Here is a 25,021-nt window from a genome sequence, read left to right on the forward strand (position 1 = left end):
CTTAGGAATAAATCTAATCAGGGGTGTAAAAGACCTATACAAAGAAAACTACAAAACACTACTGGAAGAAACCAAAAGAGAGGTACATAAATGGAAAAAAATACCATGCTCATGGATAGGTAAACTCAACATTATGAAAATGACAATTTACAATTACAATGTAATCCCGATCCAGATACCAATAACATTCTTTAAAGAGATGGAAAATCTTATTATTAACTTTATAAGGAAAGGGAAGAAGCCCCGGATAAGTAAAGCACTGTTGAAGAAGAATAAGGTAGGTGGACTTGCACTACCTGACGTCAGAACCTTCTATATAGCTACAGTAGTCAAAACAGCCTGGTAGTGGTACAAAAACAGATACATTGACCAATGGAATGGAATTAAAAACTCAGATGTAAATCCATCCACCAACAGTCATCTGATCTTTGACAAGGGCCCAAAGTCCATCAGGGGAAAAGACAGTCTTTTTAACAAAAGGTACTGGCAAAACTGGATGTCCGTCTGCAAGAAAATGAAACAGGATCCATACCTCACATCATATACAAAAATTAATCCAAATGGATCAAAGACCTAAATATAAAGCCAAAAACTGCGAAGTTCCTAGAAGTAAAAAAAAAAAGGATCAATGCTAGAGGCCCTAATACATGGCACTAACAGGATACAAACCACAACCAACAACACATAAACTCCAGAAGATAAGCTAGATAACTGGGATCTTCTAAAAATTAAACACTTATGCTCATCAAAAGACTTCACTAAAAGAGTAAAAAGAGAACCTACAGACTGGGAAAAAAAATTTTGGCTATTACAAATCAGACAAAGATCTAATCTCTAAAATCTCCAGGAAAATCCGACACCTCTATGGCAGAAAGACAAATAATCCAATTAAAAAATGGGCAAAGGAAATGAACAGACACTTCACCAAAGAAGACATTCAAGCGGCCAACAGACACATGAAGAAATGCTCGGATCACTAGCCATTAGAGAAATGCAAATCAAAACCACAATGAGATACCATGTGACCCCAGCATTACTGGCACAAATCAAAAAAACAGGAAATAACAAATGTTGGAGAAGCTGCTACAGGGAGATCGGAACTCTTATGCACTGCTGGTGGGAATGATTATGTTGATAGATTTACAGGTGTATATTATGGCACACAATTGGGTGTGAGGACTCTCTAACCTTAGTTGAATAGGGATGCAAGAAGGGGGCTACTACCATACAACTTAGCAGTTCTTGATTGGTGGAGCTTTTGAAAAATTAGAGGATAGAGAGGGTTTCTTGGGATTCTGTTGCACAGTGAGTGAAGAAGTGACATTATCTTTGATTTTTCACTGACTCAAGAGTCTTGGGGGCCTATTTAAAGCTGCATTTTCAGGAAGAAGTATAATTAGGTAGGATTCTATATGAATCTCTTCAAAGTCAAGTTCAACAATGTTGAAGGTGATATTTGATTGGTGAATCTGTGAATAAAGGCTAAGCAATAATCTGTCTCTTCTGCCAGTTCAGTGGTAAGTGCAGCCAGATGGTTCTGTAGGACTAAATTTTGCCCTATACTACTAGATTCCCTGAGTGTCTAACACCTCATTTACTGCCTCTTAGTGAGTGGCAGGGATCCTCAAGGATCTTAGGTTACAAGCAAATAGCCCCAAAATCCCTTGGGATGGAGTGTAGGGAAGTAGGGGTAATGGACCTATCTACTCAGCTTATGGGACTCATAAAATCATTCAGGCTAGGTTCTGGGGATACAGCAATGAATAAGACACAACCTCTGCACTTTAAGTGCCCAAATTCTATGGGGGTTGGAGTGGGGAGAAATGGTCCTATAAATAGACCATAATAATATAATGAGTTAGGGCAATGACAAAATACAGGGTGCTATAAGAACATCAAGGAGGAAAGACAAACCCACCTTAGATTGAGTGAGGTCAAATAAATCTTTCAGAAGGTGACGCCTGAACTAAAGCCCAAGAAACAATTAGGAAAACAGTATGGCAGGAGAGGAAGCATTTTAGGCAGAGGAGAATATGAGCGAAGGAGTGGAGGTGAATAATAGCATGATATGTTTCAAGAAAGTATAAAGCATCTATTCTTGCTGGATAATGAAGTTTGAATCAGAGAGTGATGAGGCATGAGGTTGGTGAAATAGGTGAGAGCCAGATCATGGATGTCTTCTGCTCCAACTTAAAGAGCCTGAACTTTTTCCTGTAGGGATTGTAGAGACAAGAATTTTGACCATAGGGGTGAAGTGGTTAGCATTTCAGAAGATTTTCTCTGGCTGTAAAATGTAGGATGCATTGAAAAGGACAAGACTGGGGACAGGAAAAATAATGGAGAAGTAGTTGTTGTAACTTGAGAGAGATAATGGTCAATTGAACTAGGGTGACGGCAGTGAGGATGAAGAGAAGAATTTAAGAAATAGTAGAAGATTAAAATAAGTAAGCCTTTCGTGAAGGATGATAGGATGAGAAAGAAAAAAGCAGCTAGGATAACTTCCAGGTTACTAGGATGGACTTCTGCGTGGAAGAAGGTACCATTCTTTGAAACAGGAAATAAAGGAAGAAAAGCCAGTTAGCAGAGAAGGTGCAGAGTATTAAACACTAGACTGGGACTAGTGGGGGGAATTAGTATCAAGGGACTGTGGGAATGGCTTAATTCAGGGGGTCAGTAGAAGCAGAAAGTTAGTTGATTGTTAAGCTAAATTGAAAAAGGCAAAGATGGGCCAAAACCAGGTATTGAAAGTTAGAGTTTAGTTCTAAGCTGTTGTGAAAAAAGGTGCCACGGTCAAAAAGTTTGGACAACAACTGTGTCCCTCCATGGAGCTTAGCAACGCATATTCATAGGCTAAAAGCTCAGAGAAAGCTTGCAGTAAAGAAATCTGCTTAAACCAACTTTTTGCAAAGTTATATGACAATAAAATCCTTCAACCATGTCACAGTTATTAATATCCCCTAGACACTCTGGGAGATGCTGCTCTGCAGCCTTGGTTTTCCAGGTGTGGCTCCCCCACTAGCATCACCAGGAGTGCTGTTAGAAATGCAGATTCTCAGGCCCCACTTCAGACCTACTGAATAGAAACCATGGGGCAAGGCACACAAATCTGTTCTAACAATCACTGCAGGTAAGAAGGTGCCCCAGAGGCACTGTGGTTAAAGCACTAGGCGGCTAACCTAAAGGTCAGTGGTTGGAACCCACCAGGCGCTCCACTGAAGAAAGATGTGGCAGTCTGCTTCCATAAAGATTACAGCATTGGAAACCCTATGGGGCAGTTCTACTCTGTTCTATAGGGTCACTAGGAGTTGGAATCAACTCCATGGCAATGGGTTTTTGGTTTTTTGGCAGGTGATTCAGAAGCGTGTTAAATTTTGAGAATTACCATTCTAGAATAAGGCAACAGATTTCTTGTGTTTCCAATAAACTGAGTATGAAAATACACAGTCTACCAAGACAATGAATTGAGTGTGGAAAACACCTTTTTTAGATATTAAATGCTGGTATATTTGTTTAACTGAGGACAGTGGTGGTTCAATGGTAGAATTCTCGCCTTCCATGCAAGAGACCAGGGCTTGATTCCCAGCCATGCACTTCACATACAGCCACCAGCCATCTGTCACTGGAAGCTTGCATAATGCTATGATTCTGAACAGGTTTCAGCAGAGCTTCCAGACTAAGCCATAGCAGGAAGAAAGGCCTGGAAATCTACTTCTGAAAATCAGCCAAAGAAAACCCTACAGATCAAAACGGTCAGATCTGCAACTAATCGCTGGGATGGTGTTAGCCTGGGCAGTGTTTTATTCCCTTGTGCATGGAGTTGCCATGAGTAGAGGCCGAAATGATGGCGGTTAACACCAATAACAACATATTGGGTTTTTTTTAAAAAAAAAAAAAAAAGCAGTTTCAACTTTATCATTAAACTTCAATATATCAATGCAACTCAGTACTCCACTGAAAGGTGCTACAAAATTGCAGTACTAACACCATTAAAAAAAAAAAACACCATTAAGAAAGTAAAAAGACAACCCACATGATGGGAGAAAATATTTGAAAATCATATATCTGTTGGGGAAGTTGTTATTTAGAATATACAAAAACTCTTATAACTCAATAACAAAAAGACAAACAACCTAAATTTTTAGAAATGGGCAAAAGATCTAAATAAAATTTTCTCCAAAGAAGCTATGCAAAGGGGCGATGTTGTTGTTAGGTGCTGTCAAGTCGGTTCTGACCCACAGCGACTCTATGTACAACAGAACGAAACATCGTCGGGTCCTGAGCCACCCTCACAATCATTGCTATAAAAAGGCCAATAAGCACATGAAAATATGCGGAACATCAGTAGTCACCAGAGAAATGAAACTCAAAATCACAATAACACTTCATCCACACTACGATGGCCATTATTTAAAAAATGGAAAATAACAAGTGTTGACATGCCTGTGGAGAAATTGGAACCCTCATCCACTGCTGGTGAGAATGTTAGGTGACACAGCTGATTTGGAAAACAGTTTGGCAGTTCCTCAAAATGTTAAACAGATTTACTGTGTGGCCCAGCAATTTCACTTCTATGAATATATTCAAGAAAAGTGAAAAATGTGTACACCAATGTTCATTGCAGCGCTATTCACAGTAGTCAAAAAGTGGAAACAACACAAATGTCTATCAGCTGATGAATGGATACACGAAATGTGGTATATACATACAGTGAGATATTACTCGTCCATAAAAGGGTAAGGAAGCAATGGGGAATGACGGCAAATGGGTTTCTTTTGGAGGTGACGAAAATGTACTAAAATTAGATAGTGGTGATGGTTGTACAGCTCTGTGAATATACTAAAAAGCATTGAATTGTACACTTTGAAAGAGTGAATTTTATGGCATGTGAATTAAGTCTCAATAAAGTCAGTATTTTAAAAATGCAGTGCTAGCTACCTTTGCTGTAAGTTCAAGCTTTTTCTCAGCACTTTGTTACACAATATCTGGACAACACGTTGGTGTTTGTAACTTTGTCTCACATTTTTTAAAGTGAAACCATGTGAAATGTCTCAATCGCTAAATGCTCTGCTGATATCAGGAATTCGATTTTTCCATTTCCTCAAGTAAATTTTTCCTTCTTTTGATCCCTATTTGTATGTTTTGATGAAAAAGAAATTTAAAAAGCATATATAAATGATTATATACCAATCAGTGTGCACTTTTGTGTCAATTATGATGTGACTGGGATCTCATTTGGCAATATTAAGTGATCAGAGGATTATTTATTAAATGATCGATACAGTAACAATGTACTAAATGGCATTCGATTTGATCGAAAGCATGAATGGTAGGAGCAGGGACATGATGTCGCAGCAACCATCCCCTGGCCTAGACTAGCCCTCATCTCTATCCTAAGTCTGTGGTTATGTTGGTCAGAAGACTAGTACAGCAAAACCTGCGAAAGCTGGAACCTCTGCAAGGCGGAAACCTGTCAGAGAAGGAAAACTCACTGGGTGTTTATGAAGTAGAACTCTTAACAGACAGCGATAGAAAAGTGGTAAGCACCCTGTAAAAAACCGAAAACTTGCAATAACTGGAAAAACAAGGCAGTCCTGCCGAATTCTGAGTCTCAGAGTTTTCACTGTATTTATTAGGAGCACACCTTCAAAAACCGTAATTGTGGTTAGTAGTAGTGAAGGTGTTACAGACATTTGCATATGCTGAAAGGCAAGAACAGAAACCAGGGCTAAATGGCCCACCAAGACCTTCATTTCTGGTTAAGGCTGATCTCTGGAATACAACATATGAGGTAAAAGCAGTTGCTGCCTAAACTAGGAAACTTCTGCTGTTGTTATTTTTGTGAATGCTGATTATGAAGTTTTATTACGGAATCTGCTCACTCTCAAACCATTCTGCTCAAATCTTTGGATATAGCAACAAACATTTAGATATTTTTCTCCTTCTTTGTATTTAATGGATTCCAGGAGGCCTGATCTCTTGCCAGTGTTTTGTGATTCCATCAAATCGCTGTCAGGCAGACACAAAATATCTCTCTTTCTCTCTCTCTTAAAAATCTTTTATTAACAGCATGGGCTTAGAAATTGAACTGTGTAAATTTTCGTTATTAAAAGAGATTTTTTAAAAAATGAGGTCTTTATTATTTGAATTAATAGTTGGCACAAAATAAAAAGTGATCAGCAGTTTGTATCTATTTGGACTCTTTTGTTTTCCTTCTGGATTTTTTTTCCTTCTGGATTGCCACAAAGTTCTTCCTGTTATTTGCATCTGTCAGAAACTTAGTCACAACATTTCCAATTCCTTTTTAGATAAGCGCTTTTCTGCCAGTATCCAGTTAAATCATTTGAAGTAAGCAAGATCATCTTTGATATCGGATCCTAATTAAATTCAAACTTTGTATACAGCTAATACTCTTCATTCAAAGGGCTTCACATTCCCAGAAATCCACCAAAATTAGTGACTTTTAGCTCAAAAATCATGTATTAGTGTTTTCTACTCTTTGATCTTTCTCCTGTGCCTGCTTTAGAAGCATAGATATAATATCTGAGTCCCTGTGGACATTTGTCCCTGAAATTGTATTTCCTTCTCCCTTAAAAAAGAATCTAAGTGTGTTTGGCACATGTGGGTACTAATAATTCATAAATGCGAGGCCTGATTCACCTGTCTACAAGAGGGAGATAGTTTGTCATATGCCCGTGGAAAAATACCCGGAGCTTTTCTTTATAAACTTTATTAGATTCCAGGAGAATCATTTTTCTCCACAGGTCCCAATACTGCAGATTTAGTGGAGCCACGTCGCTAATGTACTCACACTATGTAATTCATGCAGAAGCGTGACGGCACGATGGAGGCATGACTAGAGAGAAGCTCACATATCTCTTTTAGTCTTCATCTTACAAGATCACATCCTGTTTCTTGAAAATGTTCCCTTGATTTCTGTAACATCACCTACTTCCAGTTTTACTCCTTTTATCTGCTCACTCCTCTAGCTCCTTTGCTGGTTTTTCCATCTTTACGCAGACTTAAACGTTGGGGTTTCTCAGAGTATGACCTTTTTTCCTTAGATTATTTCATCCAATCCCAGGGTTTTTATTACCAACTTTATGAGCTAGTGACACTATCCTAGATGTTTATCCTGAACTCCAAAACCGCCTACCAACTTTTCCACTTAGTGTCTTACAGGAACCAAATATCAACATGACAAAAACCATATTCAACAGTTATACCATCTTCCCCAAACTGCTCTACCTTCAGTCCTTTCCATGTAAGTTAACAGATTATGCTGCAGTGTATGTTGATAAAGTACACGGTTAGCGAAAAGGAGAAAAACCGTCAATGAAATGGATTGACACAGTGGCCGCAGCAATGATTGTAAGGATGGCACAGGACCAGATAGTGTATGCTCCATTGTGAATGAGGTCGCTATGAGTTGGAACCGACTCGAGGACACCTAGCAACACCCGAATCTAATGGAAGGCTGAAATAAGCAAACGATTAACATGTGTGTCTGCTAACTGAAAGGTTAGAGGTTCAAGTCCACCCAGAGGCTACTCAGAAGACAGGTCCGGTGATCTACTTCTGAAAAATCAGCCTTTGAAAACACTATGAAGCAGAGTTCTCCTCTGGCAAACCTGGGGTCGCCATGAGTCCTAATCAACTCGATGGCAACTGGTATTAGACACCAGAGCTGTATTTAATCTAGTTTTATTATAAATGTTTTTATTAGATGCAGTCAGGTTGTCTCTGACCCATGGAGACCTCATGGACAACTGAACAAGCCCATTGTTGCAACCATTAAATCAATCCATCTTCCTTTTGCTTCGCTGACCCTCTACCAAGCATGATGCCCTTCTCCAGAGACTGGTCCTTCCTGATAACATGTCCAAAGCATGTGGTCAACTATGCTGGCAATGACAAATTGAAGAGGAATGGTGCTGCATTCATTGTGAAAAAAGAACACTTCATGATCTATCTTGAAGTACAACGCTGTCAGTGATAACATCCGTATGCCTACAAAGAAGACCAGTTAATACGACTATATTCAAATTTATGCACCAAACAATTATGCAAAAAATGAAGAAATTAAAGATTTTTACCAACTTCTGCAATCTGAAATAGATCACACATGCACTCAAGATGCATTGACAATTACTGGTGATTGGGATGGGGAAGTTGGAAAATACGGTCGTGGTGATAGAAACAACACCAGAGATTGCATGATAGAATTTTTGCAAGACGAAGACTTATTCATTACAATTACCTTTTTCAACAACAAAAATGGTGAGTATACACGTGGACTTCGCCAGATGGAAAATACAGGAATCAAATTGACTACATCTGTGGAAAGGAATAATAAAGAAGCTCAATGTCATTCAGTCAGTATAAGGCCAGGGGCTGACTGCGGAACAGACCATCAATTGCTCATATGCAAGTTCAAGTTGAAGCTGAAGAAAATTAGAACAAGTCCACAAGAGCCAAAGTACAACCTTGAGTATATCCCACCTGAATTTAGAGACCATCTCAAGAGTAGATTTGATGCATTGAACACTAATGACTGGAGACCAGATGAGTTGTGGAATGACATCAAGGACATGATACATGAAGAAACCAAAAGATCATTAAAAAGAAAGACAAGACCAAAACGGATGTCAGAAGAAACTCTGAAACTTGTTCTTGAACATAGCGTAGCTAATGTGAAAGGGAAAGTAAGAAATTATTCAAATAACTCCATAAATTTGTGTGGATTTACACACTCAAGTCAAAAAATGAGGAGTTATCTTCAATATTGCACTCTCTCTTCTGACATCAACTAATCACTAAAGCCTATTGATTCTTCCTCTGAAACCGCCATCACATCTGTGCACTTCTCTCCATCTCCGTTGCCAGGACGTTAGGGCGAGCCAACAGGTATAACTGCCTCTAGCTCTAGTCGTGCCCAGTCCTCCAATCCATTTTGCGTGCTATGTCCCCACTGACCTTTTAAACAGATAGATCAAATTCTGTCACTCTTGAACATGGAAACAATTCGGTGGTTTCCTATTGCTCTCAGGGCAAAGCAAAAATTCTTGCCCTTATTCATTATCCTTCAACCACACTGGCCTTCTTTCTTACTCTGCAACATGCCAACCTCCTAACATCTCAAATCCTCTGCACATGCTGTTCTGTCTGGAATATACTCCAACACTCTCTCCCTCCGTTCCCAATTTAGTTTTCAAATGAGTGAATCAAGGGATCAATGCTATATGGATGGATGGTAGCTGCAAGGAAATTGTTTAGTTCATCTAACAGCAAACACAAATCCAAACCAAAAACCAGACTCGTTGCTGGTGAGTCGATTCCAGCTCATAGCAGCCCTATAGGACAGAGTAGAACCTCCCCATAGGGTTTCCAAGGAGCACCTGGTAGATTCAAACTACCGACCTTTCGGTTAGCAGCCATTGTTCTTAACCACTGCACCACCAGGGCTCCACAGCAAATACACCAAACATAATGAATACAAGTTCTATAGGAGGTCCTTCTTCATGTTAAGCCTGCCTACTTTAGTATAAATTAATACAATCAAACGTTTGTTGTTCCTCTTGAAGCAATAATCTCTTCTCTACAGAAAAATGAATAAACTAAAAAGAAGATTTTGCATTGTTCACAAAGCTGCATAAAAATGAAAAATTTATCCTGTCATGTAGATATGAATCCATATTTTTGACAGAATTTTTATCCAAATATTTGTGGTTGTCTCTATACATTATCTGGTTCTTTAAGCTACTGACTTAGTTTCAGGAACCTTTAAGATATATTATTTGTGTTATCAAACTAGATTCTTGTGGATTTAAGAGATCTGTGAGGCTCAAGATAAAAGAATTATTTTAATATTAATATCTGGATGTTAAGATTTCTCAAACACAATTATAGTTAGTGGCAAGATAGGGCATCAGAAAAGGTTAACAGTGAGATGACATTTGATTTGGATGGTTAGTGGCTCAATAATTGCCTTTTTCCTATATTATCTACATTTAATACATGTATTTTAAAAAGATAAATTGCCTTTCCTTTCTGTTTGACTGTATGTATTTCTTTACTCAGTAATACCAAAAGAATATTGCCAATAGGAAATGTTAGAACAATACCTCCATCTTACTTCAATTTTATCCCTAGGTTTCTCAGAGTTTAAAATAAATAAGAGGCGAATTGTCCCAGGCAAGTAACCAGATACCATCCAAGGCCTGTCTCCTACTGTAACAGGTGTGCTTTCAATGGCCTTTTATTGCTCTTTTTATCCTCCTCTTGTTCCGTTGTCCCCTAGAGTCAACAGCTGTGACTACTATTTGGTCTCTATAGCACCCGGATTCCTTTTTTCTTCTTTAGTCTTTCAGAAATCTCATTTTCCTAATGTCTTTGTGTTATTGCTATTGATTATGCTGCAGTGGCTATTAGACTCTGAAGCTCTATTTGGTCTAGTTTTATTACAAATAGGTTCATAAATTTTTGTAGATTATACCGAAGCTAAGTCTCTCTGGGCGTAGCCTAGAAACACTCTGGCTCCCTATGACCTGCTCCAAAGCCCTGGGGCCTCTTAGTTGGGAATGACACTGCAAACCTAAAGTGAAGTAGGTGCGTTAAGCCCACCCTACACCAGACATATGTTCTCATCCTGATCATTCATCTCTCATTTATTAAAAAAGAATTTATTGAACAACTACTTTGTGCAAGGAATTGGTGATATGGAGATGAGTAAGGTACAGTACCTTCCCTTAAGACTTAAGAACTGTGGGATCACAAAAGAAGGGCACTTTATTCAGATATTTAAGGATGCAGTCACAAAATGCTGCCAGAAGAAGTGACAACTAAGTGGGTCAGAATAGGCAGGAGTTAACCAGACTAAATACTAGAGATTTTGCGTAGAGGGTGAAGCAAGTGCAAAGGCACACATCTTTAGGACAACATAGCTTATCAGGTGAATTATCATTAGTTCTTCATAGCTAGAACACAGGATAGGATGAGAGGCATGGTACAATAAGCCTATAGAGACAGGCAGGGACAAGCCAGGATGGACATCCTTCTAAAAAGCATGGACTTTATCATTTAGGGCGATGCGGATCCCCAGAAATGTTTTTAATTAGGATGTGCTATAATCTAAATTGTATTTTAGTTGGGTCACCTTGATGCAGTATGGAAAAATAAACAGGAGAGGGCCAGCACTGGTGCTGTTACGATGCCCCAGATGAGAGATGATACTAACGCATTGGTAGAGGGAATGGAAAGGAGAAGGCATATTCAATTGATATTTAGAAGGTTGAAATGCCAGTACATGAAATAATATAATTATAACATGGGAAGTGCTATAATAACGGTAGATACAAAACACTATCTAGAAAAGGAAGGAAACTTTTTTTTTTTTTTTGTCTAGAAGAATTAGGGAAGATTCTACTGAGTAGATGAGCTTTGGTTCTCCCAAGCAGAAGAAACAACATGTACGAAGCACAAATAAGGGAAAGTAATTGTGTGCTCAGGGAATGATTTGAGTGTGTGTGTGTGTGTGTGTGTGTTTGGCAGCAGAGCACTTATTTCCAATTAAGTCATTCTCTACACACCTATATTTTAAATAGAAGTGATGAACCATTTCTTCAGGCAGTTTAAATTTTTTCTTACCAAAATACTTCATTGTCTACAGAACTCTGGAGCACCCTGCCCTGTGAGTACCTGTGAAGCCCAGTTGAAAACCCGTTTGGGTTGAAATTTGTCTACCTAAATCCAAAACACTGAACTAGGCTAGAAGGGGATCATTAGACTACTCGAAGAGAAATTACCTTAACCGCCTCTTGTGATTTTTCTTGACTCCAAGCCTTAGTGTTGCCTGAATCTAAGCTGTGGGCTCTGTAGTACTTAAAGCACTTCAAAGGGCTTTCTTTGGCCCCTACAGTTAGGAAAAATGGGGAAACCACATAAACAGGTAAACTGTGTGTGTGTTTCTCATTCTCCCCTTTTTACACTGAGCTTCTGTATCCAAAGGGTCAAGTGCGCTTTTGCATAGAGGGTGAAGCATGTGCAAAGGCACAAATCTTAGGGAGAACATGGCTTATTGGGTGAATTATCAGTAGTAGTGCACCTTTGCCCCTCACCGTCTGCCCGTTTAACAGTCTTCTACTCTTCAGTATGAATGTAAGTAAATGAATGTCCTGTTCCAACGATGTGTGCATTGTGTGCATATTGAGTTCTAGATTGAGTATATGGATTTTGGAGTCCCATATCAGACTAACTCAACACTGATTCTTTTAAAATCATGTGATCGTGTCCGGGTGAGATCAGTAAGCTTAATGTCTGCCTCCCGACCCCAAGCCTGTTTTCATCATTCTGTTCTCTGGGTCAGTGTTCTTCAAGCTGTGTGCATGTACTCCTAGGATACATGAAAATTTTACAAGGGGTATGCAAGCCAGAATAATTTGTGTGTGTGTTTAACCAATTTCCAGATCTTTAACTTCCGTGCGTACTCTTTCTAAATATGATCTGCATGAGAACACACCTGATGGTTCTACTTTCCCATCTTCCCCTCATCGACTTTACAAGAGAAAGTCATGTCTCTAACCCATTTCATGCCTTACACCGGTACCTGGCCCCAAGGTGTGAAAACCTCCTGGACACCAAATGAGGAGACCATTGGAAATACTGGTGTTGGTATTGAAAAGTCCATTACTTTAATGATGAGCCAACAAATTCTTTAGCAAAGCAAGTAATTTCTAATTCTTTGTTTTCAGCAAAACCAGAGGAGGGCCTGAGTTGTCATTTGATAGATCATTAAAAACATTTCTTATAATAATTATGTAATTTGGGGTATATAATTTGGGAAGTGCTCAACTGAATGACACCGTTACAACTAAACTTTTCATTTCCATTATATGAGCAAGGTTTCTCAACAGTTAAATCTATTAAAAATGCTGAACTCGGTCACATTCTAACAATAAATAACATTCATCTGCAGATTCATGAACTACTTTTTTAAAACACCACTTCTATCACGTTAAAGATATATTCCCAATAAAATTCTATTTCATCATTATTAATTATGAAAATGTATGCTTGTTATTTCAATCAATTGTATACTAGTAATTATAATAAACACAAGCCCAAAGATTCAGAGCCTTAGAGTCACAGGAAATAGCACGTTTATTTCTTCGAGGTAAGCATAGGTTTAATATCTCAAAAATGGTATCTCCATAACCCACCTACACCCATTCATTTATGTGTTCTTGTTTAATGTCTGTCTCCCAACAAGACTGTATGACCCAAGAAATCAGGGACTATGACTGTCTTGTTCACTGTTGTGTCTCCAGTGCCCAGTACAACATCTAAACATAGCAGGCATTCAATAAATTCATCGTTGTTGTTAGCTGCCCTCAAGTTGGCTCTGACTCATGGCTACCTTATGTATAAACAGAATGAAACTTTGCCCAGTCCTGCACCCTCTTTATGATCGTTGACGTGTCTGCATCTTCCAGCACTGTATCGGAAAATATTCTGCTGTGATCCATAAGGGTTTTTTTTAATTGTTGTAAAAATATAGATAACACAAAATTTGCCAATTCATGTTTCCCATGTACAATTCAGTGAGATCAATTACATCAATCACGTTGTAGAAAAATAAGCATTTTTTAAATGTAAATTTATACATGTTTTGTGGCAGAGATTAGGATATGGTGACCAAAGACTTTAAAGAATAAAAATGTATTACATTAGGAAATAATTTTGTGGAGTGAGTAGAGTGAAAATAGGAGGTCAAGAAGAAAAAGTTGAGATATAAAATTTCTTACTGCTCAAAAGGAATCTGTTCATGTATCTTTTAAATCAATGATGGTGGATATCAAAATGCTGTGATCACTGGTTCCATTTAAAAGGGATAAAACCTGTTGCCATCAAGTCTATTCCAACTCATAACAACCCTATAGGACAGAGTAGAACTGCCCCCATAGGGTTTCCAAAGCTGTAATCTTTATGGAAGCAGACTGCCACATCTTTCTCCTGTGGAGCAGCTGGTGGGTTTGAACTGCCAACCTTTCAGTTAGTAGCTGAGCTCTTAACCACTGCACCAAGAGGGCTCCCTGAAAGAGGAATGCAACAGTTTATTTTAAAATAGCAATATTCACAATATACCAGAAATTACATCCTTTGCAATTATTTAAACTTTCATAAATCTCTGCATAGAAAATTGTTAGATGTCAACTTTAAGATATGTCATGGGGTATATGGAGTTCCTGGGTGTCACAAACCGTTGAGTGCTCAACTACTAGTGGAAAGGTTGGCAGTTTGAACCCACCCAGATGAGCCTCAGAAGGCAGGCCTGGTGATCAGCTTCTGAAAGGTCACAGTCTTGAAGACCCCATGGAGCAGTTCTCCTCTGCACTCATGGGGTTGCCAGGAGTTGGAATCGATTCAATGGCAACTAACAAAAACAATGATGGGGCATATAGCTTTTCCAAAATTCTTTTAAAGAGTATGCAGGCAAAAACATTTGAAGACCACTGTTGCAGGTGGAGAATGAACTAGGGACAGTTTTTACCTACTTGTAGCTTTGGGGGCTGTTATTCTCAAGAGTTGCCAAGGATGAAGCAAATTGGAACCTCTCCTTTGTAAGCCAGAAACAGGGACTCTTTCCAGGCCAGACACAAGACCTTCCTTACCACTAACTTTTCCAGTGTCCCTACTTTTAACCCCCTTCCCATGTGCACCTCCACTCCTGTTTAGCCATTTTCGCTCTCCCTGCCCTCTCTTTCCTACCTTAAACTTCAACAGTGCCTCTCTCCTCCTTTTGCCTGAATATAAATGCTCCTATGATTAAGGACAGGATAAATTTAAAAGGGCTTTAAGTCTATTTGTTCAGAAGTCAATGAGAGAGGTTTAAAGTTTTAGTCCCTGGAAGCATTTACACCCAGCTGCTGTATCGACTGCTAAGAGCTCACAGCTGACCCTCTTCTCCAGGGAATTGCCCTGGCCTGATAGGCGCTGCCAGCCAAGAGGATTACACCGTAGTCTGAAAGCGGCCCCTAGCTGGGGACTGACTGATAAGAGGTTCAAAAGGCTGGTCCTTTGCCTCAAGAGCAAGTAACTCTGGCTGCTGTGCAGTTTTTGTTCAAGAACTTTCCACATTAGATCAAGTCATTGTGGGCCTGTCCTTCCCAGCTCCACCTTGCTTGTATGTTCTATCAAGCATCTATTCCCTGGACTAGTTTTGAATATGTTGACAAAGTATTGTGTTAGATACCTCCTCCCAACACCCACACTTATGATCCATGACAGTAGCTAGTGTCTTAGAGAACTCTAGCAAAGGTGAAGATTCAAACATCCTTGAAACCAGGGAACTTAAAACCTAGGGAACAAGCCATTGCTTGTGATACGTTCATTCATTTATTCATTTATGCAAAAAAGCATTGAGTACTTAAGTATGTGTCAGAGACTGTTCTACTCTCTTAGGACACATCAATGAATAAAATGAATATCCTCGACCTCAGGGAGCTTACATTCAAGCAGGCAGGAAAAATCATACAATCAACATAGCAAGTAGGTCAATTGTATATTAAAAGGAAATAGAACAGTACCAGTTGCCACCTAGTTGATTCCAACTCACGACAACCCCATGTGGTTCTGGGTAGAACTGCACTCCATAGGGGTTTCAATGCTGACTTTTTGGAAGTAGACCACCAGGCTTTTCTTCTGAGGCACCTCCAACTTTCGATTAGAGATGAGCACATTAAACAGTTTTGCACCACTCACAGACTCCTGAAAGAAATAAATGCTACAGAAAAAGAAAAGGTAGAGCAGGGTTATGAGGGATTAGGAACACCAGAGGTGGAAGCTGTGGGGATAGGACTGCAGTATTAAAATAGGGTCGTCAGATCAAATCAATGAAAATAATAAAGAATTTTATTCATAGCATTTTTACCAGGCTTAGCTTTTAAGTTTTTAAAAAAAAACTTCTAAACTTGCCTTCCCCTAAATTAATGTTAGAGCAATAGGCATCTGACACTGATACTGATGCCCCAGTCACAAATTCAAAACTTTTCCATTTCCTCAATTGATTTGCATTCCCTCTCCCTAGTGATTGTGGACTGCAAAAGTCACAGAACTTTTTACAACTGCCATCATTCGCTCTTTATCATTTAGCATTGTTTCTATCATAGAAACCACCTCATCAAACACTGGTCATTTTCTCACCAATTTCAATTTTTCTATTCTCCACATTAATTTTCATCATAAATATGCTGAGCTTCTGTCTTTGTTATCTATTGCTGCTGTAACAAAAATACCACAAGTGGATGGCTTTAACACAGAAGTCCATTGTCTCACAGTCTAGCAGGGCTAGAAGTCCAAGTTCAGGGCATCAGCTCCAGGAAAAGGCTTTCTCTATCTGTTGGCTCTGGTGGAAGGTCCTTGTCCTCAGACTTCCCATGGTTGAGGAGCTTCCCACGCACAGGGACCACAGGTCCAAAGGACACGCTCTGCTCCTGGTGCTTCTTTCTTGGTGATATGAGGTCCCCCTGTCTTTCTGCTTGCCTCTCTCTTTTATATCTCAAGAGAGATTGGCTTAAGATACTACCTAATCTTGTAGACCTCATCAATATAACTGCCAATAATCCATCGTATTACATCATAGTGATAGGATTTACAACATTTAGGGAAATCACATCAGAAGATAAAATGGTAGACAATCATACAAGGGAATCATGACCTAGCCAAGTTGACAGATATTTTGGGGGGACACAATTCAATCCAGGACAGCTTGTAACACTAGCAACACCTTCTCTACATTCACATTAATGGTGATGTAGGATTAGAGTTGCCAGAATTAGCAAATAAATTTAAATTGGAATTTCAGAGCAACAACAATTTTTTTTTTTTGGTACACCAAGGCTTCAAACCAGATTGTTCCTGGTTTGAACCCCTGCTGAGAATTTGCATTTCTAACAAGTTCCCTGATGAGAATTTGCATCTGTAACAAGTTCCCAGGAAGTTATACATAAGAATCACCTAGGGATCTTGTTGAAATGATTCTCATTCAGTATTTCTGGAGGTGGAAATACAAATTCTCAGCAGGAAACTTGTTAGAAATACAATTTCACAGCAGGAGTTTGAACCAGAATGAATCAGCTTGAGGCCCTGTAGTTTATGTGTGTTCCATGCGACACTTGGGACATCTTTATGCTAAAAAAATTATTTGTTATTTTTCCGAAATACAAATTTAACTGGTATCCTATATTTAACCTGGCAATCCTATGTAGGATTCAAGTATTAATTGAATGTCTACTATCAGCTGTTACTCCATGTACCAAAAAAACCAAACCCAATGCTGTCCAGTCGATTCCAACTCATAGTGACCCTATAGGACATATTAGAACTGCCCCATAGAGTTTCCAAGGAGCACCTGGCCGATTCGAACCGCCAACCTTTTGGTTAGCAGCCATAGCACTTAACCACTACACCACCAGGGTTTCCATTACTCTATATAGAGCCTAAAAACCAAACTCATTGCCGTGGAGTCAATTCTGACTCATAGTGACCCTGTAGAACAAAGCAGAACTGCCCCATAGGGTTTCCAAGCTGTAATCTTTATGGAAGCAGGCTGCCACATCTTTCTCCTTCAAAGCAGCTGGTGGGTTCAAACAGCCAACCTTTCAGTTATCAGCCGAGTGCTTAACCACTGCAGCTGCCAGGGCTCCTTTCTACATAGAACAGTGGGTCTCAAAGTGGAGTCCTGAAACCAGCCACATCAGCATCACCTGGGACTTGTTAGAAATGCTATATATCAGACCTCTCCTCAGAAAGACCAAATGAATCAGAAACTCTGGCACAGGGCCCAATAATCTGTGCTTTAACAAGCCCACCAACTGAAGTTTGAAAACAACTGACATACACAGTTTTGTTCGTGCCCCACCCAGATCCCCACCAGGGAATCTATCCTGCAGCTTCTAAATTGTTGCTTGCTAAAGTCTCAAAGCTTTCACCTTTTCTCTAGAGATTTACCCTCAGCTGTCAGAGCTGCTGCTATTGAGAAATTGTGTCCCAGCTTAGGGTTGACCCATAGTTTGTGAATGACTGATATAGAAGGCCCACCTCTTGCCAAAGTGGGGTGAGGGGGGTGGGGAGACAACTCTGCAGCGTGGTTTATTCTTCAAAGCACTAACCCTGTGGATCACACCGAGGCTAGACTTTACCTGAGACTATATCTTCTTCAGATTCTTTCACCTTCCCTATCCTGCTTCTGGATCCCTGCTGGTGGAGTGGTTAAAGTGCTTGACCGCTAACTGAAGCGTGGGCAATTCAAACCCACCAGCTACTTCAAGGAAGAAAGACGTGGCAGCAGGGGCGGATTCACCAGTAAGCAAGGTATTTTTTTAAGGTATGCCCGGGCTTATTCGTGTTTACTTACGAATCTTAGTGAACAATTTCACATGAGTTTCACCACGTCAACGATGCAGTGAAAAACAGGTAAAATTATTCAGTAGGAATTAGTGCGTACTTCACATGTAAGTCCTGAGTACCTTGCTTATTACTTGAGTAATCTGACCCTGTATGGCAGTATGCTTCTGTAAAGATTTACAGCCTTGGAAACCCTATGGGAATATTCTACTCTGCCCACTAGGGTCGCTATGAGTCGGGATCGACTCAACGGCAACGGGTTTACTGGATCCTGCTTCTCTTACTCATTTGCAAGTATTTCTAAAAAGCGTTTCCTCAACACATCATATGCAACCAAATCCTTGCCTCAGGCTCTGTTTCTGGGGAATAAGACACAAGATGGATCGATCGGGATGTTGATACAATACTGTAAGGCTAAGGCAAAGACAGCAAATTCAACAAGCAAACTAAAGAGCAAGGCTAAAGTGATCATATGTAACTACAGATGTTCTTTGAAGACAAAGGAAAGCTGTTGTACTAATTTAAGCATGAGGTTTAAAGATCCAGGACATAAACAGTGAAAAGGAAAGAAGATGAATCTGACACATTAAAAAAAAAAAAACCACTGGCACTATTAAAAATAATAGTGGCTACAATTTATTGCTTTCTACATGCCTTCATGTGGATTGGGTGACGATATAACTCAGTCACAATCTGAATATAGAATCCCTTGAGAGCTAACACCATAGCTGCATGTTAATGAAAGAAAGGTATGTGCCCAATGTGACACCAAGATTTCTAGGTTGGAAGCTTAGATGAATACCAGCAAGAGAAACAAGAAAATTGAGGAGATGGTGAACTTACTTTTAAATAAAGTAAGAATCGCAAATGAAGATGTTTACTGATAGCCGAAAACATAGGAGTGGCAAAAAATTGAAAAGTTGGGGCCAAACATATAAATTGGAGAGTGGTTTTATTTGATTACAATGCCATTCATACAATTCGGGCTTCATAATTTGGCATGAAGCCTAGGCATCTGATCACAGTTCTAAAAATCTAGAAAGAAAATTGCAAAACACAAATGTCTAGCTGCTCTTTCTTCCGAATGATCTTTTAGAAATTTTACTTAAAGAACACTTTCTGGTAAAGGACTTTCCATTTAACAAAAGATGCTTCCGTGTAGCAAGCAATTATGGAAGGACATTATTAACACCAGGCAGCAACTTCGAGAAAATTGGAACCATCAAGATAAAATGCCATTTGTATTTAACTTTTGCCTAGGGAGAATTTTGTGTTTCAAGTAGCCTGTGGGTTTTTGCATATTTTTGACAACTTAGTGTCCCCAGAAGAGATTTAAATTGATAACTTATGAACCAGCCACACCTGAATCTTTGCGATGAAAAATAAGATTTTCAATTCACTGCCTGCGATTTAAAATTAAAAAAAAAATGTTTTTAAGGCTAGGTTAAAAAACAGCTATACCCTATAACAATCCCTTTTCTCTTCTCACAGTTTTAGTACACATATACAGAACTGAGAGGAGTCTCTGCGTGGCATAAATGGTTAAGTGCTTGACTACCAGCCAAAAGCTTGGCAGTTCGAATCCACCCAGAGGCACCTCAGAAGAAAGGACTGACTGGAGATCTGCTTCCGAAAGGCCACAGCCTTGAAAACTCTATGGAGCAGTACTACTCTGGACACATGAGGTCACCATGAGTCAGAATCGACTCAACGGCCAACTAACAACAGCAACATATTGAACTGGGAACTCAGAAGCTTGTTTCCTCGATATTATGCACCAGTTACTTTATGTACTAAAGATATGATGACTCATGCCTCCCAAAAACCTTCTGTATTTTCTACGTAGTTCCATTTTATTTTAAGAAAAGCAATTGTGTGTATTTTGAAGAAAATGCAGGCAATATGGATGCTAGCTCATGGGAGATTAAATAAGAATGTGCAGACAATTTAGAACTTAAGATGATTCTGAGTCAAGAACTGTAAACCATAAGAGGACATGGTAAGAAAGGACTGAAGTCACAAGAACAGACTGGAGAGAAAATAAATTGGGCAACTGACATAAGAGCACCTAATGTAACCTGACCTTGGTCAAGTGCCCAGGCTAAGACTGCAGTCAGGGGATTTGGAGGTGAGCAGTCCATTTGGAATGTCAGGGCAATTTCTGTGTTATAATTGGTCTAGAATCTTAGGCTAGTATCTGGAACCAGTCACAAGGACCTATTTTTCCGCAGTTGTCAGAGACGTAACAAGTTGTCCTAGTTGGCTTGAGAGTAAAGGAGGTTAAAATTAAGAAGACAGATTTATGGAAAGCCAGGTAAGGATTGACTCTGGACTTATCTAGGCAATTGTCATTTGTTTTCCAGCATATGGTTTGGAACCTGAGATTCTTCACAGCGTAGCTGTGCATGCATCCTTCCTGGTTAGGTGTAAAAGTCAATTCTGACGAGGGGTGCTAGCAACTAAAAGGAGAAAATCTTCATTCTTTGAGGAATGGCAATGAGAAAACAATGACATAAAGGGGGGAATATTGCTAGGGGAAAAAATCCACGTCCGAGGAATAGAGGGCTAGAAAGTACAGGATCGTCAGAGTAAATATTACCGCATTACACCTGAGTTTCCACGACCACACTAACGTTGTAGGAAAGAGAAAATCACCGTCAGTGATTCTCTGGCTTCATCCCCATGCACTCTCTAGAAACTTCACTCCCCATTTCCTGCCCACACATTTCCTGGTCCCCCACAACTCCTCCCCCAGAAGAAAATCAAAAAGATATCTCAGAAGTTCTCTGGGGTCTGGTCCTCATGGCCACTGCATGGCTCCCATTTCTCTTCATTTCTTCTCCAGCTTGCAGTGGGGTTGTATATTGTCGTTGCCAATGTCCATCAAAAGCAAGACTTCTACTGGTGTCTGCCAAGGGTATGGCTGGTGGCCACCAGTGTCCATGCAGAGGTTATCAGTGCTCAAGATGGATGGTGCTGGCTTCCACTGTCTTCCGATGCTGGAGAAGCCAGTGGTACAATTTCCCAGGGTGCTGCCAAAGCTTTTGGCACTGACATTGCTGACGTGTTACATTAGAGTTCTTTTCACCTTTACTTGTTCTACGAGAAATCCTTTGCTCTAAGATTCAGGCATGGGGCTTGGCCACAGGTATCTGTGACAGACACTATACTGTGCTCAGAATCTAGCCAAGCCCCTCATACTGGCCTGACTGCCCTTGAATCACATTATGTGGCACTCCCTTAGCTTTAGATGATTTAATTCCCAGGAGGCCCTTTGATGTTTATGCTTATCAAACTAACTGAAAGGTTGTTGGTTCAAGCTCACCCAGAGGCACCTCAGAAGAAAGGCCTGGTGATCTGCTTCCGAAAGGTCACAGCCTTGAAAATGCTATGGAGCACAGTTCTATTCTGCACACACAGGGTTACCATGAGTCGGAATCAACTCAACGACAACTGGTTTGGTTTGGGTTTGGGTTATTATGTACCGTATACTGTTCAAGGGGACTGTTCAAGATACAGACAAAAGTCCCTATCTTCATGAATTTACATTACAGTCAGGGAAAGGGGATATAGCAGGTCACATGAAGAGTAGTGCTATGGCGAAAAATAAAGCAGTGGAAGGGGATAGAAAATGGGTGGGAGGAATACAGTAGTCAGGGAATGCCTCAGTGAGAAAATGGTATTAGAGCAGAGACCTTAAAAAGATGAAGTAGCAAGCCACACTTATATCTGAGGAGAAAGTATTTCAGCAAAAGCCTGGTGTTGTCTAAGAAAAGCAGGGAAGTCAACGTGGCTGAAGCAGAGTAGGCAAGAGGGAGACAAGTAGGAGAGGAGGACTGAGGTAATGGGGAGAGAGAAGTACATCCTTCCCATAGGACTTTAGAGCTTAATGTAAAGACCTTGTCTTTTACTGTGAGTGGAAGCCATCTGATATTTTGGAGGAAAAGAGTGACTTTTTAAAAAGGTCACTCTGGCTACCATGCAAAGGATAGACTGTAGGGGGCAAGGATAGAAACAGGATTGCCAGCTTTAAGACTAAGATTGAAGCTTCTTTCCATAAATTATGGCTAAGAGCGGTGAAAATAAGTATTATACAGTGACACCAAGGTGCTATTTTTTTCTTCTATTTAAGCAAGAAATACTTTTGTGTAGCAGAGTCCTCAGAAAATGCTCTAGCTCAGCAAGATGTTTTGTTAGAGGCTGGGAGAAATAGCATTTTCGCATTGCATTACAAGGGTATTTACAAGCTAAAATTCGATAAATCATCTAACTTGTCTGGGCCTACATTCTACGTCAATCTCCGCCTGCCCCAAGCCTCTTACCTCTTCATGTTAATGTACAAGTTGGAAGTCTCTAGTCCTTAGATGGCAAACTCCTCTCACAACTAGTACCATTCTCCCAACCCAGGCGAATCATCACCGCTTACAACAGTATCTATCGAGCCTGAAAACAGCCTCAGAACCCTTCTCACTACCATGTTTTTGATTCATTAGAATTGGCACAAAAATTAAGCCTGTTTAACATCTCTGGTCTCCCAGCTGCCAAGTTAATTCACTGCACAAGGGCCCCTACGTGAGAGAATGAAATGAGGCTAATATCCAACCCGTGCTCCATTCAGCATACTCTGGGGCGGCATTCCAGGGTTGTCTTTTTCTATATCACACACAGTCGCTATATAGAGTAGCAGCATCTCTGTCTAGTATAACTGATGCAAATAGTGGGGAGAGAATATTTAGATGGCAGAGACAGATGAGTCAAAGTGTCCATCCTTGAAGATTGGCTAAGATTTGGGGCTTTTCTCTATTTTAAATAATCAATGATTTTGTATGATGACAAGATTAGTGCGGAAATAGTTCAACTCTAACAACGACTAAGCTAGATGCTGTAAGCAGAGAGCTGTAGAAGCAGGATTGTAAAGAATGGCGGTTCAACTGACATAATAATGGAGATGCTTAAGTAGGTGGTTATTTGTCTCTGCCTCTCAGCAACCCAAGCCAACCTTTGCTTTTGAGTATGTTCAACACTGGAAGGCTTTCTGTTAGGGAAATATAAATATAGCACCAAACTAAAAGCAGTTTATGTCTTGTATTAAGGAAATCCGTATATGACATCCTGAATTTGCAAAATAGGTAAATGAAGTGCTAATGATTCGTAGCTCCACATTTCCCCAGGTAATTTTGATACAAAAGCCTTGGTTGAGACTCCTAGAGCTAAAAAAGTCGATTAGCCTGGAGAGGGAATCAAACTTTTTGATCCAGCTTTCAAGCTTAGCAAATAAATACAACTGTTCACCGGCCCCTTGCCTGTATAAAACGAGTACCCTGGCATCTGCCCCACACTCCATAATGAGAAGCTCCTGCTAAGGGAGGGTGTGTTGGGCTGAGGAAGTTTCAGCTGAGGAAACTTTGAGAAAATTAAAGAACAAAATTTCAGCCCCAAAACTGAACCCACTGGAGGGGAAGTTGTTTACTTTCTGTGTAAGCGAGCGTGCTGGCAAGATCCCAGCAGCAAAGACTGCCAGCCGCATAGCTCTGATGCAGCTTACGCTGAGCCAGTTTCATTAAGAAGAGTTGTCATTTTACGTATAGTCCATCACCACCACCACTCCCCTCCCCCGTACCTAATCCACTTCATCCTTTGAGTAGTGTTTCTCTGGATCTGCTCTATTATACCTGTCTTGAAATACACAGACCAGAACTACCAAAAAAAGAGCCCAGGTGCAGACACCTGGATTTACAGAAAAGTAGGATGACTGTTTTATATTTCTTCCTCCTAATTTTCCTCATGATGCTAAACATTTTCCTGATTAGTTTGGCCAAAGCAATACTTGGGCAGCTGTCTTCATGGAATAATCGGTAAGGACTCTTGGCTCCCTTTCCTGAGATGTAACAACTCATCATTTTAAAATATGCTTGAAGAGATGAGGAGACTGTGGGAATTGGGGTGATGATTAAGGGAAGGTTTAAGTGTATTTAATACAATTTTAACCTAGTTAACAGCCACAAGGCTAAACCTTGTTACCTATGTGTGGTCCCATTATATTACATAGAAAATTGACAAGCCACAATGTTCATTTGAGTGGCCATTTGGAGAAAACACCTTAAATTTGCTTAATGCTTTATGATTTAAAAGGATCTTTCACATATCTTTGCATTTGACTCTCACAATATTCTGACTAGAAAGGTGAAGGGACTTGTCCAGTACTACACAGTCACTGTACAGTGAGGCTGATATTACCTGTAAGCCCTAAGTCTGTCTGGCTCCTTATTGCGTGCTAGGCTGCTTTAATATTTGTTAAGATCAGCTGTCTCATCTTGACATTACAAAACAATTTGTATATTTTATAAAAGTTTTCATTTGAAAGGTAATCACCTGAAAGTTTGTGTGGTAAATTGTTAAGAAAATTTGAGACTTAAGGTAATTAATGGAGTAGGCAAGCTAGAATCCCCATCCTCCTCAAAGCCTGAGAAAAAAATGAAGGGCCCTCTTTGTGACTGCTCATATTCTAAATTTAACCATGTTTCAGCCTCTAAAACATCAGTGGCCAAAGACACTTCAAGGGACCCAAGGGGAATTTGATATAAGTAAGGCCGTCAACTGTAAAAAGCAGTCACAGATGGAG

Source organism: Loxodonta africana, chromosome X, assembly GCF_030014295.1.
Source record: "Loxodonta africana isolate mLoxAfr1 chromosome X, mLoxAfr1.hap2, whole genome shotgun sequence".
Taxonomy (NCBI): domain Eukaryota; kingdom Metazoa; phylum Chordata; class Mammalia; order Proboscidea; family Elephantidae; genus Loxodonta; species Loxodonta africana.